The sequence below is a fragment of the Manis pentadactyla genome, chromosome 6 (assembly GCF_030020395.1).
Source record: "Manis pentadactyla isolate mManPen7 chromosome 6, mManPen7.hap1, whole genome shotgun sequence".
NCBI classification, from domain to species: domain Eukaryota; kingdom Metazoa; phylum Chordata; class Mammalia; order Pholidota; family Manidae; genus Manis; species Manis pentadactyla.
Window position 1 is genome coordinate 31,964,805 of NC_080024.1, and position 22,428 is coordinate 31,987,232.

Genomic DNA, 22,428 nt, shown 5'->3' on the forward strand with positions numbered 1-22,428 from the left:
CTGCCGGCATTCCTTGGCCCATGACCCTGCACCTCTCTGACCTCAGCTTCAAAATCACATTATCTTCTCTGACGCTGACCCTCCTGCCTCCTTCTTACAAGGGTCCTGTAATTACACCAGCCCACCTGGATCATCCAGAATACTCTTCCCCCATCTCAAGGTCTTTTCACCTCTGCAAAGTCCCTTTTGCCATGTAAGGTAATATATTCACAGGTTCCTATGAAGGTGGACCTATTGGGGGTGGGACATGATTTGGCCCATCATAATCAGCAACAACAATTAACACTTATTGAGCATTTTTATGTACAAAGCTCTGTTCTAAGTACCTCAAATACATTAAATCATAAAAACCTCATGAGGATTATATCATTCTCTTCACTTTAAGATCATGTCATTAAGGCACAGAGAGTTTAGGTAACTTGCCCAAGGTCATACTAGGATTTCAACCCAGGTAGGCTAACTACAGAACTCAAATACTTTATCAGTATGCTCTTGAGAAATGAACAGTTTGGTCCACTGGACTTAGAGGAAGTAGAAGTTTCTATATATACTTTTGGAAGAGGCAGTGATTTTATAACAATAACAATGGTAATAACCTCATATTTTTTTTATGGTGGTTGACAACTTCTAAAGCACATCCCCAACAATTTTTCACAAAACTTTCTCATAATCCTGTAGCTCAGAGGAATCTTCCCCTCCACTAAATCCTCTTTTTTGATTTATTTAAAATTTCAAGGGTTCATAGTATGCTTCCCACTGGAATTTATGCACCTGTGTGTTTTTTCTGTCTGTTCATCTGTGAGACCATTAAATAAAGGTAGAAACTAGCAACACCTCTGCAAAAGAAACAAACTTAGCATAGTGACTTGATTACTGAAAGTACTCAGATAACATGTGTTCAACTGAATAGCATACCTGGGGCAGAGTATTGTTTGAGAATTACTATAGAACCTGTAAAATCAATGTGGTGCCCTTCCTTTGATGACCCCAGTGACCTATGTCTTCCGGCACTCATGCCTTTGTGTGGCCCCCTGTCATCTGACTCTGGGCTGAGTCTGTAACTACTTTAACCAAAAGAATGTAGTGGAAGTGAAGCTGTGCCAGTTCTGGGACCAGACCTTACTTGGCCTGAAAGTTTCTACTTCCTCCCTTTTGGAACCCTTCCTCTCGGAATATCTCCTTGGAACCCAGCCACCATGCTGTAAGGCAGCTCAAGCAGCTATGTGGCAAGGCCCAAATGGAAGCAGACTAAGTTCCCTACGGACAGCCCTGGCCGAATTCCAGCGGAGTCTCCAGATGAGAGAACCATCCCAGTGCTCCAGTCCACATCACAGGGAATTGCCCAGACAACTGGCAGAATGATAGAAGAATGAATTGTTTTTGAGGTGGCTTGTCATGTAGCAATAGATCACTGAAATACCAGAACAGTCTTATTTCTACAGCACAGAGAAACCAGGCTATTTCTTCTTCCCATTAAACAACTGTCAGTGGAATTGTAGATTCTGCAGAGAAGAAGCAGAAACCCAGACTCAACCTACAGGCCATTGATTGAGCTCACACAGCTTGGTGCAGTCTCCTTGGAGGTCAGAGACTGGGAAATAAAGGCTTAATGTGGCCTTCAGAGTTTGGGGCTATGAGTAATTGGAAGAGACATTCCTGGGACCTCGTGCTGGTTTGAACTCCTTAGAACTTGATTCTAGGTGTCCTCTCTCTTTTTCCCTTTGAAGATGTAGTGACTGACACATGTCTTCCTTTCCCCTCAGGCAGTGGTTTCATATTCCCCCTACAGCTAAGTGGTTTTGTTTCTTGTTTTGCAGTATTTCAGCTTCTTTATTGACATCCTGTCCTTGATCCAGGCCTTTTTCAGGTTCCAGTTCTCCACTGTGACCAAAAGCAAGACATACAGAATGAAAAAGCTAAGTGACTCTAATTGCCTAGAGAGATGTTTCTTTGAGTTCTTGTGTCCAAACTTAGGTGCTTTGCAGAACATCTGTGGCGTAGATTTGCAATGGACTCATGTTGTAGCTAGTCACAAGAGGGAGGATCAAAATAACCCTGCAGCTTGAAGAAACGTGGTCTACAGAATGGAGAAGGCACCTTTCCCATTTCGCAATTCTTCCTTACTACCTTTCAAAGAACTTGGCAAGAAGACAAGGCATTGGCCCTATGGCATGTAGTCCAGCACGAGCTTCTTGTGCTAGTGTGTTGGAGGAGGGGTGATGACTCAGGGGGGAGGAGATGGGCCCCTAGACTTATGAGTGAGACAAGTGGGAGGAGAAGCAGTGGTAACAGGGGCAGTGGGGATGCAGCTGGGGGTCTACCTTCCTCTGCCAGCCTCTTCTCTGGACTGACACTGAGGTAATGGAGTAACAGTAATGAGGGTGGTGTAAGTAATTGTCTAGATCAATGGCAGGAGCTACTGTGGAAAAGGAAAAAGGATTCTGGGGAGATAATTGAAACTATTGTATCTGAGAGAGAATCTAGTCCCTTATTCTCTATCTTTGCTCAGGGACTGTGAATATTGTGTTCTTGTAGAACAGGTATACTTGTTTATGTAAAGGTTGGTTGGATTGTTTATTTAGCAATTATTTATTAGTGTTTGTTGTCTGCCAAGTCCTGTTCTAAGCATTTTACCACCATTAAGTCATTGAATTCTCCTAAGAGTTCTGTCAGATAGATACTCAGAGGACAATACTATTTTTATCTTCATTTTGCAGGTGAGGAAACAGGCTCAGAGGCATTAAGGGCTTTGTCTAAGATAGAGATGCCAGATTTAGCAAATAAAATTATGGAAATCCCAGTTAAATTTGAATTTCAGAATAACAAATGATGATCTTTTAGTACAAGTAGTTGCCTATATCACATGCTCACAGATTTTTGCTAACAAACCAAATGTTGCATGTGATATATGGGACATACTTACACTAAAAAATTATCTGTTGTTTATTGGACATTCAAATTAGACTGGGTACCCCATATTTTATCTGGACAACCTGCACTCCAAGAACATATTTCCAGTAAGTGCTGGCCTAGGATTTGAGCCAGGAAGCATGGCTCTCTCTTCCAGGCTCATAAGTACTCTGCAAAGCTGTCTCCTTTGAAGGCTGGAGTGCTAATGTGGCAAGACAAAACTCCAATCAGGCCATGTTTTCTCTCTCACAGGCATCTAAAAAATAGTAAGAGGTGTTTTCTCTGTCTCCATCTTGGCAGGATTGACTGGGGTTTGCACTCAGTCGCTTACATCTCCCTGGATCTGGGAGAGAATTGAGGGATTTCATTTTCCAAATCCAGGCCCCTGATGCCACAGGGATGGGTTGTCTCAAGGGGTTTTTCTGGGTGGATGGGGCCCAATCCAAATACAGAGGCTGGGCTGTTCCAGGCCCTGAGCAGCTCAGGGACCTGCACCAGGGTAGGAGGGACTCACACAGGACTGGCTGTGTGTGTCTCTGGAGAGGCTGGACACTGCAGCACCTGGGAACCTCAGCCACGAGCCTCACAGCCCAGCACTGGCACAGGGCTGGCAGAGCACATGCCTTCTGGTAGATGGTGAGGGCTGAGGTGGCAAGCCCAGGAAGAGCTGCTGGGACCCCACCCCAATTTGTCTGGACTGCTGAAACCATAGGATTCATGAATGACTTCAAAGGGTGAAGAGATATGTCTCTCCCTTCCACATTGTGTGGCAGAGTAAGCCTATCCCAGTATGGTTAAAAGTAATATATTTAACGAGCAGTTATTGTGTGCCTGGCATTGCATAAATGTCTCACTTCTCATGCTCACATAGCCCTGTTATGTAGACCAGATCACAGAGCTGAAACATGTTCACACCTGAAAACACAGATCTATCTCAAGCTAAAGCTCAAGCTCTTAGCCAACCCATTATACCACTTCTCTCAGTTCTAACCTCAGTTTTAAACTTGAATCAAATTTAGTATCTAATCCCCTGATGCTGAGGGGCGAAGTTCAAGAACCAGGTTTAGGAAGGTTTTTCTGCTCAGCCTTTGCAGACAAAAAATCATCCACAAACATCAAGAGCTACCTGAAATAGTTATTATTATTCTTGTGGATTAAATGTCCTTTTTAAAATCTTGGGTTTAAAATTTTAATTATAGATACCTAGTTTGGTGGAATATTAGCTGAGAATGGGCCTCTCTCCCCAACACAAACTCTGGTGCCACGTGACCCTAGTCTTAGCCATGCACCCCTGCATCTAGACAGCTCTGCCAGTCATGCCTGCGTCACCATTTTTTGACAGTCACAGCTCTGTGGACCCCATGAAGGGCCAGAAATCTAGTGGGGAACAGAAATCTAGTACATGCAGAGGAATCAAAGATGTTTACAACATGAATCAGCAATTAATAGAAACTTTTTCCTCCTAAAAGTCACATCTTTCAAACAAGCAATACTAATTATGCTGTTTAGTTTTGTTTTTCCAAGGCAAATGACAAGAAAAATGTATAACCAAGGGACTGTTGACAGAAGTGAAGAAATATGAGACAACTAAAACAGAGAATGAAAAATAATGAGAAAAATGATAAAAATAACTGAATTGTATGGTTTGCTCTACTGGTAATGAGCCTGAACTAAGAGAAGAAGCTGCATGTATTTATGGGAAGTGCAGGAGAGATGGGTGAAGTAGCTGCCTCCCAGTCTCTAACTGGGTTTTCAAACTGGGGGGATAATGTGAAAGCAGCATGAGAAAGCTGTCCTGGGGGCACCCAACTGTGCCCTCATGTAAAGAGCTGGTGGTGTAGACAATTCCTGCTTTTTCTCCGCCTGCCCTTAGATTCCACCCTGCCTGGAGGTACCTGGGATTCCACACCCATTCATACCAGGTTCCAGCTTTCCACGTTTGTACGTTCATTGCCTCCCTCCATCCTATTCTCATACCTGTTTAACAACAATCTCCTTTCTACCCTATATTAGTTTTCTGGGGCTGTGTAACAAAGTACCCCAAATTGGGTGGCTATGATAATAAGACAAAGTTGTCCTCTCACTGTTCTGGAGGCCACCAGTCTGAAATCAGGGTGCTGGCAGGACCAAACTCCTTCTGAAGGATCTGAGGGAGGCTTTGCTGCTTCTGGTGGCTCCAGGGGCCCCTTGACTTGTAGCTGCAGGACTCCAGGCTCTGCATGTGTCTTTACATGACTTTCTACTCTTCCTCTGCCTTTCTCTCGTAAGGGCACTTATCAACGATTTAGAGCCCACCCAGATAATCCAGGACGATCTCATCAGAAGATTCCTGACATAGTTGTATCTGCCAAGATCCCTTTTCAAAATAAAGTCACACCCAGAGGGTTTTGGTGAATATATCCTTTAGGTGTGGGGAGCCACCGTGGAACCACTTGTCCTAAATCCAAGGACTTCTTACTCCCTAGGTAAGAAACTAATCAACCAAAAAAGAATCCGTTTATCATCCACCATGACATATTTAAAAAATGTAACCTTTCCTTGCCTCTCCAATTTTCTTACAAGCCACAACTGTTTAAGATCATCATTCTCTTGTAGACACCTCCTGAAATCTCTCTTGAAACCCATAGCCTACTTGGCCTGAGGGTTCTATATACTCAACTCTCATTCTGGTTGGTACACCTTCCCTAGAACTTCCTTCATTGCTTTACTATGTAGATCAATTTAGCTTTCCAAACCAGTGGTTGTATATGCTGGCTTGCCTGACACAATCCTGGTTTAAGCCAGTTCATCCCATGATCCTTTCTGGGTGGTCCCTTCTTTAACACTCAAATCCTACTTCTGATGATACTCTGTGGAGAAAGTAAAGGTTCCTGTGGCCAGAATTCTCACCTGGCCCTGGTCGGCTTGCTCACTACACACATGTGGGCAATATGTTGTTATTGTTTGACTCTATATAAAGAGCTCTGCCCAGTGCTCTGCGGGACACAGTGGCACAGCTGCAAGGCTGCAGAACAGCAGAGATGACACTGGAGTGGTGGCAGCACCAAGGACAGAGACCAAGACGGCTGCAGGGGCAGAGAGGCCCAGAGGCAGAGACCAGCTTGCTACATGCAGACTCCCTCTGAGTGGACAGGATTCTAGTGATTGACCTGCTACTGTGGGAATAAAGTTGGGTATAATCCTTTCACCCCAAGAACGTTCTACTGTCATGTCTTTGGTCACATTGAATCCATAGAGAACTTGTCCGGGGCTGAAACCCATTGGCAAGACAGACCCCTAGCTAGAACACTTTCCTTTTTGGAGGGATGACTTGGGGGTCAGTTGACAGAATGGATTCTGTTCGGTGAGTGATGAGGAGGACGAGGCCTCTGCCTGAACCTGCAAATTTGGAGGCTGAATTGGGAGTGGGGAAGAACTGAAGGAAAGGGTTGGCATCCAGAGTGGGTCTCAGTCTAGATTCAGACCAGACTGCTGCTCCAGTGACTGTGGGGAGACTGAGAATCTCTAATAGCCCAGGGCCACAGATACCCTATGAAACAGTTTAAAAGCAATTAGCTTCTCAAGTTTGAGTCTCTGATCCAGTCTTATTATTTGGTTTGGTGAAATAAGGTTTCTAAAGATTTGCAAGGAAAGCTCCCCAGATGATGTGGTAAGAATTTAAGCAACTTCTTATTGCCTCCTCTATTCAAGAAAGCAGGGGAGTCTGTCTCCCAGGGAATGTTCTCTTAGGTCTCTGGCTGTATCTTCACCTCCTTGACACTCACCGCTCAAAACCCAGGGGGCTGTGGAAGAGCTCCACAAACTGTTCTTCAGTTTGCGGGAAGATGCCTGACTTTCTCATGACACATATGAAATTTCACCCCCACAGGCAATAAATCACCAAATGGGATATGAATTGGCACACTCCCCTTGAAGAGCTGCATGGTAGTTTCTCAAAAAGTTAAATATAAGCTTCCCCTATGACCCACAGTTTCACTCTTAAGTATTTACCCAAGAGAAATAAAATTAGATGTTCAAAATAAGAGTTGTATAGGAGTATTGATAGCAAAATTATTCAACATAGCACCAAACTGGACAAATCCCGAATGTTCATCAACTGGGGAGCTGATTCACATATTATGATAGAATCTTGTCCTAGAATACTAATTAGCAATTTTAAAAAAATGAATTACTGGGTAAATCAATCAGTCACCAAGGCCTGTGATTTTACTTCCAAAATGTATCTGTGTCGATCTAAGCTCCCACAAGCAACCCTCGCTCTGACAAATGCAAGTCTTCCCCTGGCATCTCCCTTCCTCCCATCCATTCCCCGCACAGACGCCAGAGTGCTCTAACGACAGGAAACTGAGGTTCGCACACATTTATTATGACCCTTTGGGGGCTGCCCCCGGCCTTATGGATGAAGTCCACCACCCCTCGCGAATCGGCTCCCCCCTGCTGCTCCTGCTCACTGTGCCGCAAACACTGCCCTCCTCTCCCTGTCCCCGGCGGGTCACGCTCCTCGCGGCACTGGGGCCTTGCCGAGGCTGTTCTGTCTGTGACACATCACTCCCCGTCTGTCTACCCCGGTCAACCCACACACGTCTCCTCCAGAAGAGGAGGCGCTGGGGAGGTCGGCCCTGGCCTGGTTTCCATGAACACTGCTGTGCTTTCTGGTGGCATGCTCTGTTCTTGCTTCTGCCGTCCTCACAGTGATTGTGAAACAGGGCTGAAAGTGGCTATTTTCTCATTTTTTGTATTAGTTCCCTACTGCTATGCAACAATCATCACAGACTTAGTGGCTTAAAACAACAGAGATTAATTACCTTACAGTCCCGAAGATCAGAAACCGGAGACGGGTGTCACTGGGCCGAAATCAAACTGTCAGGGCTGTGCTCTCTCTGGAGGCTTTAGAGGAGAAGCTGTTTTCTCCCCTTTTCCAGCTGCCAAAGATCACCTACACTGCTTGGCTTGTGGCCCTTTCTTCTGTCCTTATAGTTAGCAATGCAACACCTCCTCTCCTCTCCAAACTCAGCTTGGTTATCACATATCTGATGCTGATCTTCCTGTCCGCTTAGAAGGACCTTACGATTACGTGGGGCTCCCCTGGATAATCCAAGCTGATTCTCTCCATCTGAAGAACCTTAACTTAATCACATCTGAGAGGTTCCTTTTACTGTACAAAGGTCTTGCTAATGGGTTTCAGCCCCGACAATTCGCTATGGATTCAATGAGACCAAAGACATGACAGTGGAATGTTCTTGGGGTGAAAGGGTTATACCCAACTTTATTCCCACGGTGGCAGGTCAGTCACTAGAATCCCATCCACTCAGAGTGAGTCTGCACATAGCAAGCCAGTCTCTGCCTCTAGGCCTCTCTGCCTCTGCAGCCGTCTCAGTCTCTGTCCTCGGCGCTGCCACCACTCCAGTCTCATCTCTGCTCTCCTGCAGCCTTGCAGCCGTAGCACCGTGTTGCGCAAAGCACTGGGTGGAGATCTTTATATAGAGTCAATAACAATGTATTGCCCACACATGTGTAGTGAGCTAGCTGACCAGGGCCAGGTGAGAATCCTGGCCATGGGAACCTTCACTTTATCCACAGCAAGGTAATGTATTTACAAGTTCCAGGAATTAGGATGTGGACATTTTTGGGGGTTATTCCTTAGCCTAACACATTTGTTCTCCCCAGATTTTAAGCTCCATTGAAGATAAGAACCATGTGCGTCTGATCCAGTGCTGAACTCTGACTTCCTAGCAGGTACCCTGCAGAATATAAGTGCTAAATAATTTATTTGCTGCATAAGGTAATAGCCTCAAGTCCACTTGCATGCAAATGGCTTAGATTTTATATTTATTTTTCAGCTTTGACAACTTTAAGACTAGAACATCTTTTGTAGCCCTGTCTCCATTAAGGAAAGAAGTCAATCTACCTGGATCTCCTAAACTCAAGTCAAAATTGTTCTGAAAATCCACCTGAACCACAGCTCAGTTATTCACTATTTTCATTCATAGAGTTCTCCTGTATCAAATTCTCTTTGCTTCATCACCCAATACTGAGGGCCAAACTCCCTTGAACTCCTCCTACTTTAAAAGTGTTCTAACCTGCCTCAGGAATGCCACAATTCACATGAGTCAGCATGCGTCCTCCAGCCCAGCAGGCTTCTAAGAGTTCTATGTTCCTGCAGGTTTCTCTAAGCCAGATTTTCTTCAAACCCTATTCCCAAAAGCTACACGACATTTCACTGGCAACTCCACAAATGGAGAAACTGATGTAATATCCTGAGATCCAGAGGATAGCATAGAAAGTTAGAACAATTACAACTTAATTATACTAGTATTATTTTAGCCTCTGCCATTCTGAGAATCTCCCAGGTCAGGACATGGAAAGAAGAGAGAAAAGAAGGGTGCACATGTGTGTGTGTGTATTTAAAGTGGGGACACACTATAATGATACACTGAACCCATTTCAAAATGAAAACTATCTCAGATGAGTGAATTCTTCCAATCAACTAAAATAAAAATAGAAAAAATTCAGTCAGCCAAACCAGTTCCTTGATACCCTGTGGTAAAGAAAGGAAAAATTGGTTACCTGAATTTTTTTAATGTTTACAGTTGTTTTGATTCTATGTAGACATGGTTTGAATATGACATTACCCATCTGATAAATAAAGTAATTAACCATAGGGATTTAGGACATTGTAAACCTAATTCTGCTCATGAACATCTTCCTGTCTCATCTGGTCTGATTTGAAATCTTGTCTTGGCTTGCTTCACAAGGATCCCAGGAGGGTCCCCCCCAAAACACACACACCCAGAAAGAGTGGAGCAATCCAATCATTGAGCCATTGTCTCTACCTTGCCTGGACTACGGTGCAGTGCCTGGACACAGGAGGCTGTGGTGCATGGTTTGCTTCTCCTACAGAGGCCAAGTGAGTCTGAATTAGCCTCCACAATGAGCCCTGCTGTGCCCTACTTAGCCAGAAGCAAGGTTCTCATCCGACACAATGCTTGTGCTCATTCAGCTCATTGCTTGTCTGGGCACATCCCACATGCAGAGAGGATTTTTACAGCCCAAAGTGACAACCATGTGCCCTGTGGCTCTGTTCCCACCAGGGACAGAAGGGAGACTACACAGCTCTCTGCATTTTATCCCCTTGGCTGCTGACCCTCTAATGCAATTATCTGGGCCAAGGACTTGAATTTGCTTAGAGTCTTTGTACAGATAACTTTTGCTGATTACTAAGGAATTTTCATGAGTAAAGAAACATTTTTACTTAACCCCAGGTGGACATAAAGGTATCCAGCCATTATGATAAGAAACCTCACTGGATAAATACTAGACAATTCCTTTAAGGAAAGGGAAATCAAACTGAAGAGAAATATAGCCAGGAGAGTCATATAGAACCAATCTTCTCTTTTGGGATATTCAGGCCCGTATTTCTGAATGTAAATAGGAAGTTTGAAGAACAGACTTAAATTTTAGAAAGGAGAGGAGGGTGTTTCATTAGAATGCTAAAAATACAATGACATTTCTAATTCCAGGTCTTGTAAAGCCATTGCTTCCCTTCAGCCCTTTTGTAGTTTGAGTCCCCTCTGGGGTGGGGATGGAAGGTGGGGAACTCCATCTGATTCACAGGAAGCCAGTGTGACTATGAGCACCTGCTTAAGAACTACCACTCATTTTGAGTCCAAATATTTATTCCAGCAGCAGAGGCTGACAGAAAGTGGCAGTCATTCTGAATTTAGTTCTTCATGCACCAACAGGTAAATACTATGATCACCGTGGTCTGAGGAAGCCTCCATGTGAGAAGTTCACACCCCTAGAAACCTCACTCTTAGGACTGGAGCAAAAAGCAGCCCTTCTATTCAATACCTGTATTACTTTCTAAGTGATGGATTACCATAAGCTTGATGGTTCAAAACAGCACACATTTATCATCTGATAGTTCTGGAGTTCGGAAGTCCAAAATGGGTCTCACTGGACTAAAATTGAGGTTTCAGTGTTTATGTTCCTTCTGGAGACTCTAAGGGAGAATCTATTCCCTCCCCTTTTCCAGCTTCTAGAAGTTGTCTTCAATCCTTGGCTCATGGTCCCTTCCTGCAATCCCATCTCTCTTGACACCTGCTTCCATTGTCACATCTCTTTCCCTGACTCTTCTGCTTCCCTCTTTCTAAGGACTGTGATGACTGCATTGGGTGCACCCAGATAACCTAACATCATTTCTCCATCTCAAGAACCTTGATCACATCTGCAAAGTCCTCTTTGCCATGTAAGGTAACATATCAGTTTCAATGGTTAAGACCTGGACATCTCTGGAGGCCACTATTCTGCCCAGCATAATATCCATTTCCAGTTTTGAATCAGAAGTTATTGACCATTTCCATACTTAGCTCTTCTATCTTGACTCATCTCAACCAGTGGGAACAGGAACTATTCCTGGCTTTGTGTGTGTGAATTTCTGGTGCTATCTGTCCCTCTAGCTTTACAATTAATTGTAAATATACAATTACATGTCTATTTGATGTTTAAAGTTGTCCCCACCTCACTCATGCTCTGTTCATTTGTTTTCAATTAAAAAATTATTTATAGGTTCTATTTTAGATAAAGTTATTTTAGATATCACACATATAATATATGCATAATTCATATATATATAAATGATTTCATCAAAATGAAGAATGTCTGCCCCTCCAAAATAGTGCTAAGAGAAGACTTAGACTAGGAGAAAATATTTGGAATTTATATATTGGATAAAAAACTATATCCAGAATATATAAAGAACTTTCAAAACTTGATTTAAAAAACAAACAAACAAGTAAAACATGGGCAAAAGACTTGACCAGTTACTTCCCCAAAGAAGATATGTAGATGGAAAATAAGAATATGAAGAGACACTGAACATCACCAGTCATGAAGGGAATGCAAATCAAAACCCCAGCAAGGTATAATCACATACCTATTAGAATGTCTAAAGTGAAAAGATTGACCATATCAAGTGTTGGTGAGGATATGGAGGAACAAGGACTCTCATAAATTGCTGGAGGAAATGTAAAATAATACAATCACTTTGAAAAAACAGTTTGACAGTTAAAAAAAAAATTAAGTGTACATCTGCTATATGACCCAGCCATCCCACTCCAAATCTTTATCAAAACACAATTTTAAATCTGCAAATGTAAATAACCCAACCATTGGAAGGAACTTCAATTTGTAGTTTGGTCTCTTTTTCAAGAAGCTGTTGTTCAGATGTCTAATGCAGAGAAAATACTGTGTTGTTCTCCACCTGAGTTTCCCTGGTGCTGACAGGAGAGCCAGGTGCAGCCTCTAGGTTGGAATATCATTTTATGTCTTTTGTAAGTCACAACATTTTTGGGAGAGCATTCTTCATTTATTCAACATTTCTTCAACACCTAGTCTCATTAATTTTTTTCTTCTATGCTGGCATAAAAGCAATAAATAAAGCTCTAAACAAAATAATTTGTATTCACTTGATCATTTTTGAACTGCGTTTTAGTTTATCATTGTTTGGCATAGTTACAAAGTGTCTACTCATAATGATCTAAAATCCCTTAATAACTCATCCACATTTGGAGTATTTTTTTCTGTGACCTGGCTCAGTTATTCCATTATGATCTCTAATTCATATCTTCCAGTGAAAAAAACATTTTAAAAATTAAACATTTCTTCCTTCTGGGGTCTTCAAGATACAATTTCAACAATCAGGAACCTAACTGGTATTTCCAATCTGAAAACAAATGGGGTGCTCATTGACTTTGTGCAGCTTTCTCTCTGGACATGCGCAGCAGCTGGGTTTACAGATCGGCAGATGTGATATGAGAAGCACATTGGGTCAAAACTCAGTCATGAGATCAGGGAAAATCAGTTTTCTTTCCAGTAAAAACAGAGCAACTTGTTTTAAAATCTCACAGCTTCCAGCAAGCTCTGGTGTTTCTGTTTGGTTTGTGAAGCCATTCAGCTTTATGTTCTCCTGCTCTTGTGACAGTCTTTGTCTCTGTTTCAGTAGCACAAAGACCAAAGGCAAAAGGGAATAGAAGCTGCCTTTCTTGCATTTGGGGAGATATACATGATTTCACACTAAGAAAAGATATCTGGTCTTTGTAGCCCCTTTGTTTCCTCTCTTGAAGTTTTACAGCCCTTTTTATCTGTAAATAAAAAAAAGTTGTACATACATTTTCAAAATGTGCTGCATAATACAACTTCATACATTTAGGAATCTGACAGCTGCCCTCTGAGGTATAGCCTGACAGCCTAAAATCCAGAAATCCATCATTTAGATATAGTGATGCTATGTTATTGCTCCCGGTATGTATTGCAGCACCCAGGAACCACTTATTTGAGATATGCCATCGTAACTCTGATAGATTAAAGCACCACATCCAGGAAACAATTGTGCATTGGGGGCGGGGAGGGAGGGAAATGCTGTCATAGATCTGCCGTGTTATAGCCCAGAATCCAACAGCCAACCAGGCAGGGCTGTGCTGAATCAGAGCTTCCAGAGACCCGCAAAGTAGCAGGATGACAGTTCTGTACTTCAACAGCCCATTATGAACTAATTAGCATACATGAATTGCAGATTTGAAGCATTAAAGTGATGTACAAATCATTAATTTTTTGTCAAATCCATGTCATCCTTGTGTATGCCTTCCTATTTTAATGTTGCATGACAGTGAAAAGAGGTACAATTCTCTGTATATAAAGAGGAGAGATTTGGTGTAGCTGATATAATGAGATCTATTTAAACACTATGTATTTTTCAGCTTTGAATATATCTCCTTGGAAAAAACTACACTTGTCCCATTAGGGATCGTTGTGAAAGGATGTTAATGTATTCAAAACCCCAGGGGTAGTTCTGTGTGTTGTTTGAATGAAACGGGAGGTAAGAACAACTTCACATTTGAGCTTTCCTTCTAAAAAGTCCTCTTTTTGATGAATAAAAAGAGCCATAAAATCTTTCTCGCTGACTGTGGAAGGTATAACTCTTTAGGATGAGACCTGAGCTTTTCGTTGTGTGAGGGCTCTGGTGCAGCAGCAGATTATTCTTGTTAACCCAGTGCCAAACTTAATTTATAAAGATGTGTAATGTAATGCAATGGAGAGGGGAAAACAACATCAAAGCTGATTTTCATACCAGCAAAGGCTTCTAAATATTAATTTGTGGTTTTCTGTGTTGTCTCTGTGTATTTAATTACTAAAGCTATTTGTGCTTAAACAAATGCTTGGTATTTCATTTGAATTTCTTTATTCTTATTACAGTGGAGTCACAATGCTTAATTTGTTAGTGCTGTAACAGTTGCCATGGTAACAGACTAATGTTATATCTAAATATGTATGTGGCATGTATGTATGTGTGTATTATAAATACATGCTATAGATGATTATTCTATTCATTCCAAGAACACATCTCTGAAGATCGCTCTCAGGAAAGCCCTAACTAAACTAGAGATATTCAGTGATATCATGTGAACCTGAAGATGTGGTCACCAGCTCAGCTCTCCTGCGTCACACGGGGAAACGGAAGAGAATCTTTGCTGGCTCCCTTCTTGTAGCTTTTCTTCTGCCTAGCAGATTTATCCATGCCTTGGGCCATACTGTATGGATCTTCTGCATTTCTCCATTCCTTTTCTCCCAACTTTATTTAAACCACACAAAACATGGATAAAATGAAAACCAAGGCAAAACTGTGGGGGCAGGCAGATGTTTTCCATAAACTGGAATTAGACGGAGAGACTCAATGGAGAGAGAAGTAGGAGAGCATGAGATGACTTATTCCATGTGTACAGGTGAGAGAGGGGAATTCATAATAAGATAAATATACACATATGTACCACGGGAGCTAGACATTTCACACACCTCCCAGTAAATATTTAAAGTAGACAGTATAGTCTTCATTTTAAAAGCAAGGAAGCTGAGGAGCAGGGAGGGTGAGTAAAAATTGGCATAAATGTTAAATTTGCCAAATCCTGTGTTCTTTGTACAATGTCACCTTACTACCCTGAGGCCTCCCTTAGTGCAAGGTACCAGAGCCATAAGCCCACTCATCCCAGACAAATTAACGTCACACCTTTGTCACCCATACAGTTGAAGCTGGGACAATGACAGTGATATGCTTTGTGTTGCAGGTGACTTTGGTAATAAGCTAAGAATAAACCTGATTGGAAGGGAGAATAGCATGGCCACCTCTATCAGTAGGTGTTATTTTCAGCTTCACATAATAAGAACAACAGCATAACTATAGCAGCTTACTAAATAGGGGTTTATTTTTCATAAATCATCACAAGTTCTGAGATAAGCAAGCATAGGCTGGTAATGGAAACTCCACAATACCATCAGGAACTTAGCAAGAAGGCTATTGCTCATCCTTCCACTGACCCATCCTTACTCTGAGACTATAATCTTCACGATCATAAGATGGCTGCTGCCCCACTGGACATCACAACTGCATTCTAGGCTGGAAGAAGAGAAATGGATAAGGGGCAAATGCATGAACCACTTGAGCTCCTCTCTATCTCTCTCTCTTTTGTAGGGGAAGTCACAGTTTCACGATCAGATGCCGCATGTGCTTTGACTCATGTTTCCTTGGCATTAACCAGTGAAGTGTCAAATGACCTCTGGAAATTGCAAAGTATGGAAGGCTTCACAAATATGCACGTCATCCTTGCACAAGGGCCACACTAGTCTTCTTGGTATCAGTCCAATTTTCGTTTATGTGCTGCCAAAGCAAGCATAAGCTTGTCTTTTTTCAGTGATAAACAATAGCTTTTCCAGAAGTCCTAATCAAAAGACTGTGTTTATTTACCATCATTGGCCAGACTTGTGTCGTATGGCCACCCTATAGAGGCTAGGAAGTCTTTGGGAGAGATTTTAACTGAGATTAATGCTGCCCTTAATAAAATGAAGATTTGGTGAGTAAAGACGGGAGAATGGTTATTGGATAGGCAATGAATGATACTCATCTTCTGTGATAGATATGTCCTTGTGACTACAACAAGGATACTAAGGATTCACACAGAACTGATTCAACTTGAGCTTTACTTATGTGATTCCAAGCAAGTTCCTTAAATTTTTTAAGCTTTGGTTTCTTCATTTGATAAATGACAATAAAACACATTTTTCAGAGAGTTTCTGTGAGGAAGAAATGAGTCAATGCATATAAAACACCTCAAGGAATATCTGATACATGGCAAGCATTTGACCAATGTTGACTATCATTATTATTGCTATTAATCAAGTTAATCTGGATTTAAATCATGAATTTGCCATTTCTCTTGGGCAAGTTACCAAAAGTCTTTGTCAAGGCCAGACACAGGACAATGTAGAAAACAATACCTTAAGGGTACAGGCCACAGGGTTTTGTAGATTCTTATTCTGCTTATATAAGCAGGGAGAGAATCTCTAGAATATTTTACACAATCTAAATGACTGTAATATCGTGATTTGCATCCATTAAAACCCATTTCTAACATCCCTAATGCTAACTGGCAAGTCATTAATTTTACCAATGAAAACTCATTTTTAACATTCATTCTGCTAACTAAGAAACTCTGCTGGTGTTTTGGAAGATTAAGATAGCTGAGTCCTTGCTGGGAAGCCCCTCTGGAGGGGAGGATTTCTAATTAGCAGACTAGCAGATGACACCTAGCCTGTGAATTTTCGGTCAGGGCAAATGACCTGATGGGTAGCTTAAGCTAACTGACATACATATGACTTTATATTTCCTATAGAGTAGAGGGGTAAGTTTAAATTACAGACATTCTACTAAGTAGTCCACGTAATTATTAATAAAGGGTGAAATCAGAACTAGACTTGCATTCTTTGAGTCCCAAAATCGAAAGTCTTACTAAAGCATCCCAACTTGGCATTAATCCTGCAATCTACACCTGTTGACTTAAGAGGTAACTTTTCCTAAGTTAGTCTATTAACATCATTAAAAGTTTTCCCACTTAGAGTGAAAATAGCACATTTAGTTGCTGAAATTTATCTTGGAGCATCACGTAAATGGGTAAGGCAGGATTTAAAAAAAGAGCATCAAATAACGGAAGTTTGGATTTATAAGAGGCAGTCAAATGTAAAATAACAAATGGGTGGGTATTAGGAAATTAAAACATAAGTATTGACTGAGAAGTTCAAAGCAAACCTTGTTTGTTATCATCTTGCCTCTCTTTTAACCCTGCATTGTCTGTAGTTTGCAGGCCTGCTCTGATTTCATAACTACTTATGTTCACCTCTTTGATAATTTCTCTTTTTTTTATTAATAAGCATTCACTCTATGGCTTCAATTAATTTTTACACAGGAAATTGTGGGAAAACAATGAAAGAGTTCCCAAATGAGATCATTGGTTTGTCCTGGTATTGTTTATACTTTCAAAGAAGCTAAGACATTCTGCCCCGGGGATTTGGTGGTCATCAGAAGAAACACAGTCTGTATCTACCATTCCCATGCTTCTGCAGAAGGGTAGGCTTGTTGCCCCATTCACACAGAGGGCGTCTTCTTAGTCCTATTCTTGTTTTATGGGTTTATGTAATTGTGTCTAGTGTTCTTTGGCTGCTCCTTTGAAGGAAAATAGTTCTCAACTGTGCCCTTTTGTTTGTTCAGTCATTGTAGAGGTGAGAGCTGGAGATTGCCGGTATAGCAGATTGAGATCTCATCTTACTGGAGAGGGCTGTTCAGCGAGAATGAGCACACTGATTGAAGCCAAAGCCTTGATGAAATTGCTGGATTTCTTGAGGGAGGGATGAGGGATGGGCAGAATTAATTCCCACCTAAATATACTGGTACTTCTCCCCCTCCCCAAAACAATGGTAAATTGATAACTCAGACTTTCTCCATCTGTGAAACAGAGATGATTCTTAACCCCCTTAATAGAAATGACAGAATAAAAGCTCCTCAAAAAGGCTTAACATTTAGACACTAAATGCTAAGTCAGTTCTTAATGATAATGTATTGAAGTCTTCATTGCTTGATCTTCTGGGAATTAAAAACCACTGGGCCTTTCTTGAAACTTTCCGCTGGGAATAACATATGGCTCCTAGATTCTGTGCAATTAAACTTCCTGGGAAGGAGGAGGCCAGGAAATTGTAGAACACTGAGTCTATAGATTCAAACAAAAAGCAAAAAGCAAATGCAACTAATAGGTAAATTAGTTAAATTAGCTAAACTAATAGGCAAATTAGAATAAAAGGCCATCTGAGTATTGGCCCTTTCTATACTAAATCTAATATCAAAGGATGGATGCCATGATAAGAAGTTCAGAAGTACCCTAAGCTTGATATAGCTTTGGAAAAACTAAGCTGGTTTAACTGATATAATTATTGTGGATTCATCGAAGTCTGAACAGCAAAATATTTAAAGCACTGTCAGGAAATATTAAATCTCCCTTCTGAGACGATTGAAAAAAGGTAGGACAGCTCATTTTTTACATTAAAGTAGGATGGGGCCTGATTAGTATTTGAAATATTTCTTTCCCAATTTTGGGCAAAATTAGATTTTGGCTAGTGAAATATAAATGAACATCAATTGTACATGACAACGGCTGATCCAAACCACTTAAAATTCTCTGAATGTCCTTTTCTGTCTCAGACTAGCTGCCCCTCTCATCATCCCAGCCCACAAGCCAACTGCAGGCCCGGCTGAGGCGGAGGCCGGGCATCAGCTGTGAAGGGTTAGAGAGACGCTGTTTGTTTTGTGAGGACACGAGTCACCATCAGGGCCGTGACAACATCCTAAGCTAGGTCACGGTCCTTCAAGTCACTCCGCATGTGCGCAGGGGCTGGGGAGCTCAGAGACTTGTCCTTGCCTTTCGTTTCCCTGGAAATTCACTTCAGTCACCACCTCCTCCTGCTTCAGGTAGAAACCAGAGAGTTTAAGAGACGCATATAAGCATCAAGTGTTAAAGCTGCTATAATGATGATGACCAGTTGAGCTAGCAAACATCTTTGGTCATGATACGGAAAATGGATGAAGACTGAAAAATATTAATTATCCTTCAGTTTGTTCTTGGAAGGAAATTCAATTGTGGTTAGTACTTGGTCCTCATAATGGGTTCACTGAAGTAACTTCCCAGGCCAAGATAAACAGCTCCTTTACATACAAAATAATTCATGAGATAATGTTGATTTGGCTCTCAGAAATCAAGGTCCTTATCTTTCCACTAACCTAGTTTAAAAATATGGTAACCAGATTCACCCAAAACTCCATGCTCTCTCCAACATCCTCCCCTAATCCAGACTTGATTTCAAGATCTTATCTAAAAGATCTATTAGAACAAAGAGCCCACTAATTAAGCACTAACCCCAAGACTATGCTATTAGCCTGGGGGGACTTGTTTTATTCCATTAATTTGAGAGCTGCTACTTTATCTCCAGTGGTAATTGGTAATTGTTCTTAAGACTATCTCTCCCCACTTTATGAGAGGAGATACCACGATTCGCTCTAATTTGAACTCAATTTTATACCACAGTGTACACTGGCTAGTCCCACATTTTTCTTGGTTAGTGATCTTGAAGAATCCTTTATAAGGTTTTGGAAGACTGCTCCATCTTTATCTGTTACCTATGCAAATGCTTTGTGTTTAGCTGAGGCTGTAGCTGATGGAACCAAAATGCTTAGCAGATTTTGGATTGATTCTGTTCTCCACAGCCCAGTCTGCTCTTTGCTATATGAACTGAGCACGAAAGGTCACAGGGAATCAATCCTGGCCTGGGTTTGCAAAAATGTGAATAGAAGGTAGTCAGTCATGGTAGCTCCCTTTTGTGAGAAGGTTATTAAAGTTCACTGGAAAACAATTTCCCCAATCTCACATTTATAATTGAATACTGCTGTTGTGAGATTTCAATGAGATGAAGTATGTGAAAGTGCTTTGTAAACTCTGTAAAATAAAAAGTCTGCAAGTAGAGCTGCACAGCTACTAACTGTGGCTCATGATGAAGAATGGGATTATGGGGGGAATGTCACTGTCTTATTTATACTTCTCTAATGTTTGTATTTTTAAAGCTATACATATGTGTGATTTATAAAGTTGGCACAATGTATAAGAATTTTTCCGTTTTGTAGTGTTTTCCCCAGAAAAAGATGTAGACATAGGCTTTTTAACATATTTTTATATTATTTTTTAAAACTTACTTCCCTGAATTTCAAAAGACTAAAACAGGGATAGTTATCAATTGTTTTCCAAGGAAAAAAAAAATCAAATGTCATGTATGTAGTCAAAAATAGGAAAAATGAGGGTAGGTGTTTCCAGGATCATAACTTGTTCTATGTAGGTATAATCTGAAGATTGTTCTTAGAAATTTTGAAGGGAGATCTTCTTTGTCTTTTAGATATATGTAAAACAACATAATCGTGAATATTCTGGGGAAGGTGTTAGAACATATCGCCATTCCAGGTCACCAAGAAGATTGTCCCATATGGGGCTCAATGTAACTAAGATAGGGACAAGTAAACTGAAATCCCAGGTACACCTGGGGGGGCCTCGAGGGAACCCCCTGGTGAAGGGTGCAAATCCCCCGCCATCTGTCTCTTCTTTAAGAAGTCCTCACTCTACTTTTCCCTTCTTCGGGGTTCTCATTTCTGGCATCCAGACATCTAGGCCTCGTTTGGACTTGGAGTCAGAAGATCTGAGCTCCACCTCCAGCTCTGCCATCTATTAGCTGTTTGAAGCTGGTCCATGTTTTAAGCCATTGAGCCCCCTCTGTTAAACAGAAGCCTGTGAAGATCAAATGAGACTGATAATAAAAGCAACCCAGAAAGTGCACATCCACAAATGGATGTAAGATGGAATTTTATTTAATGACTTCCCATATGAGTTTGTCCATGTCAACATTCATGCAACTGACATTCCGTTGCCTCAGGGCCTTGTTTTCTGTAGGTAATCTGATAAACTCTGCTCCTGTGTTAGAAGGTGCTAATGAGTTAACTTAGTACCCTTCTCAGGTAATTTATTTACATTTGGAAGGAACTAAAAGGAGTTTTTCCTCCTTAGGTTTGGGAAGGGGAGGAGACGTGGGAAAATGTGTCTACACTTAGCACCTTCCCCATGTTCCAGACACTCCGATGTGGGTTTAATGTTCATTGGTTTTAAAATCCACACAACAAACCTATGAGGTGTGTACATACGTGAGATTTCGTAACAAACACTGGCTATCTATAGATGGCTCAGTTCATTAGGGCAACTTTAAGGTTGTAATGAGATCAAGATTTGGAACTTGCATCTTAGGAAAAAAGCTGTTGCTTGGAGTTCATTATTTAGTGTTTTACTTATCTTAATAATGGGTAACCAGGATTATAAGAACGTATACGCAACCCAAGGCTAATTAATGATAGTGCTGGAGGGGATAAGAAAAGAAAAGGACTTCCTTTGTGTTGTAGCAGATGCTGTTCACGCCCTGCTCTTATCACCTCACCACTCACCGCTCCTGAGTATGAAGATGGCCCACACCTGCAGCTCTGCACCTGAGAGTCTGATCTCACCTTACGCACAGGGCAGGCGGGAAGTGCCAGACAGTGAACACACTGGGATTATCCTTCAGTCAATGGCACAGGAGGACAAGTCCAGGGTGTGCTTCCCGGGAGTCCCTGCAGGATTGAATCCCAGTTGCCCTCCATGGTAACCTGCTTATTAACATACCTTATAATGGGTTTCAACTCTTTCCTGTCTTACTTTTCCACTCTGTGACCCCTCCTCCTTGGCTTTTGCCATTAACTACATGCATTCAAATCCTTGCCTTGGGATCTGCTTCTGGGGGCAATGCAGCCTAAGAAAGTTGATACCAAGAGTAGTTTCAGGAAGCAGACACTCAGAATGGGATCCTGATGGGATGGGTGGGAGAGCCCCCATTACCAGGAAGTGGAGTGATGATTACCTCTGGCAAGGGATAGCACCACTGTTTCTTAGATTTCACCTATGGTGGGTTGAAAGGGAGAACGTGAGACAGGAGACATACTGGCTTATACAATAGCTGTAATACATGAAAGATATAGGGCACTGACAATTATTAGGATTGGGGAATTTGTTTGCCGTTGTTAACATCCATTGGAAGAAAGAAAATAAAAAGACTCAGGTCAAAAATCTACCAACTCAGGGCATGGTATGAAAACCAGAATGCCTCAGCAGCAGTGTTTAAAGGGACCCTCATCTCATGTATTCAGAAGGTTATGCTTATAATCAGACTCAATATTTACATATAAGAGTGCTAGAACTTCAGAGAGGCTGAATTCACAGCTCCAGGGTCTCCTACGTTGAAGTCACAATCCTGAAACCTAGGATGAGGACACCTGAATGGCTGTGCTATATACTGTCAACCCCCAGATCCCTCTGATCCCTGGACCAGCAAGGGGATCCTCGCCCCTTGGCTAGAGGAACCAACCTTCCATTTTCTGATGACTAGGCAAAGCCCTTACTCGGAATACTTCAAGATGTTTTGCCCTTAAAATCTCTACCCCTTCTCAGCTCCCTTCATTTCTTCTATGCTTGTGTTGCCCAACCCAATAGCCAGCAACCACATACAACTATAAACTTATGA

The 22,428-nt window shown here is 41.6% G+C and overlaps 1 non-coding gene across 1 annotated transcript; it reads right to left on the reverse strand.

Moving 5' to 3' along the window:
* Positions 1-15,528: 15,528 nt before the first annotated feature.
* LOC118933633 (U6 spliceosomal RNA) lies at positions 15,529-15,631 on the reverse strand. The gene has a single exon (XR_005033200.2). It is a non-coding gene; the product is annotated as a U6 spliceosomal RNA (small nuclear RNA).
* Between the last annotated feature and the right edge of the window lie 6,797 nt (positions 15,632-22,428).